Source organism: Myotis davidii, unplaced genomic scaffold (assembly GCF_000327345.1).
Source record: "Myotis davidii unplaced genomic scaffold, ASM32734v1 scaffold221, whole genome shotgun sequence".
NCBI lineage: Eukaryota > Metazoa > Chordata > Mammalia > Chiroptera > Vespertilionidae > Myotis > Myotis davidii.
In genome coordinates this window covers 7,610,049-7,614,543 of record NW_006293349.1, presented here as the reverse complement: position 1 = coordinate 7,614,543, position 4,495 = coordinate 7,610,049, and the positions used below count along the sequence as shown (strand labels likewise).

At 49.1% G+C, this 4,495-nt stretch overlaps 1 protein-coding gene across 1 annotated transcript in view; it reads left to right on the top strand.

Annotated features, from left to right (window-relative positions):
• Positions 1–4,495, top strand: part of RFTN2 (raftlin family member 2) — a 41,492-nt gene that overhangs the window by 31,476 nt on the left and 5,521 nt on the right. The gene's annotated exons all lie outside the window — the stretch shown is intronic.

Genomic DNA, 4,495 nt, shown 5'->3' with positions numbered 1-4,495 from the left:
GTAAGGGTAGCGGTCGTACGCCAATTACCATGTTTCTCTTTTATTAGTGTAGATATATATATTTTATTGATTTCAGAGAGGAAGGGAGAGGGAGAGAGACATAAACATTAATAATGAGGAAGAATCATTGATCGGCTGCCTTCTGCACACCCCCTACTGGGGATTGAGCCCACAACCCGGGCATGTGCCCTTGGCTAGAATCGAACCCAGGACCTTCAGTCCACAGGCTGACGTTCTACCCACTGAGCCAACCTGGCTAGGGCAGGACCTAATTCTTTAGCAGAACCAAAGTCCCTACGAAGTTGAAACCCTGGGCAAGGATGATAACCCAGCTTGTCCGAAATCATAATATTTCAGCCGACGTCAATAGCGTAGCTCACGCTATACGAAATTAGCACTGAGGCTTACAAGCCAGTAGAAGAAACAGCGGTAATTAACGACACTGTGAAGATGTACACTTACACGCATGCTCACACCCACAAAGACCATGCCTGTCACCATCTTTCCTGGGGGCCCACCTGTCTGTGCAAACACCAGTGAAACGGTCTTCCTCAAAGATCTTTGTCTCATATACAATCGTTGTCTTAAACCATGTCAGCTTTTCCCTTCTTTTCTATTACCTAAGCCAGTGGTTCTCAGCCTTCTGGCCCTTTAAATACAGTTCCTCATGTTGTGACCCAACCATAAAATTACTTTTGTTGCTACTTCATAACTGTCATGTTGCTACTGTGATGAATCGTAATGTAAATATCTGATATGCAGGATGGTCTTAGGCGACCCCTGTGAAAGGGTCATTCGACCGCCAAAAGGGTCGCGAAATCTAAGCCCTACCTGAATGGTCTATTCATAAGGTGTTTTCTCCTTCTTTCTTTAATTACTCAAACATACCCCGTTATCAGATTGCACGAAGGCACTTTCTCAGTGAGTTTCCAGGTGAAGGTTGTTACTTCTTTATCCTCAGCAATTATCACACCACCAACGGTCAAAGCTGGTTACCATGGAAACCTCAGTGTGGTCATCTGATATCACTACATCGTTCCAAGATGATTGTTGTCTGCCCGGAGAATTTACCAGAATCCCTTCTTAATCGTTATTGCTATGCAATTATACAAATGGGCCCGATTGTTTTCTTTTCAAAAAAAAAAACAAGGTGAGAATTGACAATCTCTTTAGGGCAAATCTGGTAGAGGATCAAATTAGCCAAACGAGGAGCTAATATTGCTGATCTTCACATAATCCCAGGAGTACAGTGGAAGTTGAGACAGAGTTCCCTCTGTGTGGCTACCTCAAAACGACAGTCGCTTCCCTCTCCCCAAATACCAGTGTAGGAGGGGCAGGGTGGTGCCACTAAACAAGAATCCAATGTCATTAGAATGTACTTTCATAAGCACTGAATTATAACCTTACAGTAAGAGAGAAAGGGAGCCCGGCCAGTGGGGCTCAGTGGTTGAGCGTCGACCTATGAACCAGGAGGTCAGGGTCAGGGCACAGGCCTGGGTTGTGGGCTCTGTCCCCAGTGTGGGGTGTGCAGGAGGCAGCCGATCAATGATTCTCTCTCATCATTGACGTTTCTATCTCTCTCTTCCTCTCTGAAATCAATTAAAATTTTTTTTCCTAAAAAGAATGTTAGAATCAAGTGATACTGAGAATATAAAATTCTGCTCCTTAAGGACAAGGGATAAACAACAAGAGAGAAAGTTGTCCTTGCACTGTGACGTCAGACCCCGCTCCCCTATAAGAAAGACTCACGGCCTCACGACCCCCAGCCAGAAGCAGCGAAGGCCCTGGCGTGTCTGAGGCCCTCTCCTAACCCTGAGCTCCGCCGTGTGCAGGGGCGGGGAGGCTGGGTTCACGCTGCCCTCTCACCCGCCCCTCCTCCCGCGCCGATTGAAGCTCTGTGCAGTGTTGTGTAATCAGCGTTACCTTGCCGTGAGCAGCGTTCTGATAAGGCCGAGTTTTCTAAAATAGCCCCTTTGTCTACTCCATGTACTTGCAGGAATCACTCTTCCGCATCTGAACTTAAATTTGCACGTTGTCCCGGGGGAAGGGCTGGGAGGAGCTGAACGGTGGTGGTGCCCTTGTGGCTTTCCCACACACACCGATACCCAAGAAACGGTAGGGTCACAGGGCACAGGACTTCAGGGCCACACACCCGCCAACTACAAAGGGGCAAGCTAAAATTTAACTTCATGCCTCGGCTTTTAACAAGTCAATTTTGATTTCATATCTCATTTCCAAGCGGCAATCATTAAACCACGGCAATTCACGAGTGTACACGGTGACGCAAAACGAATCAGAAACTACGACCCGCCGCTCCCTCTGGTCTGACGGACGCTGAAGCCGTGCGGACAGCTGCCTCTGAGAGCGGTTTTCTGTCGCACGTGGCTGAGCAGCTGCCGACGAGCCACTGTCAGGAACCAGCTCACTTACATCCAGCCTGCTTCTCACTCTTGCACCTTACTGAAACAGCATGGCTTTTCGCTCCAACTCAAATGTTTACTGAGTGCCTGGTGTGCACAGGCAATATATTACCCGCTCTAGGGACAGACTCCGGCTCCCGGGGACTCATCTGCTTGGAGAGAAAACACAGTCACAAATAACTCATGCAGAACAGACCATGGGTCCTGCAATGGGGCCCACACAAGGGGGGACCGGGCCCCGAACGTGAGAATCAGCAATATTGGGGCAAGAACACCTTAGACCAGGGGTCCTCAAACTACGGCCCGCAGGCCACATGCAAATACAAATATTGTATTTGTTCCCGTTTTGTTTTTTTACTTCAAAATAAGGTATGTGCAGTGTGCATAGGAATTTGTTCATAGTTGTTTTTTTTTAAGCGATAGTCTGGCCCTCCAACGGTCAGAGAGACAATGAACCGGCCCCCTGTTTAAAAAGTTTGAGGACCCCTGGCTTAGACATTATCGTGGCTTGTGGTCCTTCAAAAGGTCACAGTGCACAACAGATACGCAGCACATCTCAGGTGTGAACACCTAATGGGAGAGGGAGCGGGGAAAGGGAGAGACCTGAAAAGGCTCCCAGCAGAAGCAGAGCTGAGTGTAAGGCAGGGAACATGGTAAAGGACGTGGGTGAGGAGGGGAGCAGGTGTGTGAAGGCCGTGGTGTCTTATCATAAGAGAACAGAGCTTCTAGAGAAAGTTTAGAGAGCATGTTCCTGGCGGCGGGCGGGGCTGGCGGGCAGCGTGGCCTCCCTCCCGTGGCTGCGCTGGTCCCACCGTGGCTCTGGGCCCACAGCAGGCTCAGAGGCCAGAACGTGCTGTCATTTGGTGATGCCCTAGGCACGCGGAGGTGGCACGCAGAAGTATGAACACCACGGACCCTTCCTCCCTCGAGCCACCTTAAGCAACACGCAGCCAGGAGAGTGCGGGCAGGGAGCAGGGAGTACAGCCCTGGCCGGTCCCCCGTGGGCAGAGCATCGTTCCGCACGCCAACTCCAAGGCTGCGGTTCCGATCCCCGTCAGGGCACATACAAGAGTAGATCCATGAGTGCATCAATGAGCGGGACAACAGGTCCATCTCCCCCCACCACCACCACCTTCCTCTCTCTCTCAAAGCAATAAGAAGGAATTTAAAAGGAAGTACAAGTAAATGAATTCTTAAAGACCTCTCCTAACTTAAAACCCCAAAATTCAAGACTGGATGTGTGTGTGTGTGTGTGTGTGTGTGTGTGTGTAAAATAACCTCACTCCTTGGGTGAGGCTTTTAAGAAGAAGGAGGAGGAGGAGGAGGAAGAGGAGGAAGAGGAAGAGGAAGGAAAAGGCGGAAGAGGAACGAGGAGGAAGAGGAGGAGGAAGAGCGAAAGGAAGAGGAGGAAGAAGGAAGAGGAAGGAGGAGGAGGAAGAGGAAGAGGAGGAGGAGGAGGTCTCCCAAGACCACTTTGGCGGAAGATTTGCTTGTTTCTCAAAATTCAACAGGATCGCTAATTGTGGGGCACTCAATGGGGTGGGGCCAGAGTTTCAATGTTGCATTTGTTTTCCAAAAAAAAGAGCTAGTAGTGAGGTTTTGGTTTTGGTTTTTTGCATCATAAAAGTCGTAACTGAGCAACATTAGCTGCAGACTCCTTGCCCTAAATCCATGGAGACTCTGAAAACCCTTCAGAGAAACCCAAACCCACGTTAGGCTTTGGCCAAGGCACTTCACCACGAGGGCAGTGGACTAAGGAGAATACTGAGTAGCTGCTCTCAAAGGAGCATCTGGAAAGAAAACTGGCTCCGGCCCCAGCCCCTCGACTGAAAATCTACGTGCAGTTCCTCGTGCGGCCCGCATTCGCCGCCTCTTCTGAAAAGGCGACTTTGACCATGCAAACATTTTAATTAAACATTCGTGACCTGACAACCCCGCTTCTGAGAATTTACTTCAAGATTCCTTGAGTCATAAGACAAGGAAGGCGAGACATATTTCTACGGCAGCATTGTTTATAATTAGCAGAAAACTGGAAACAACCTAATTTTTCAATAATAAAGAAAGATAGTACATTT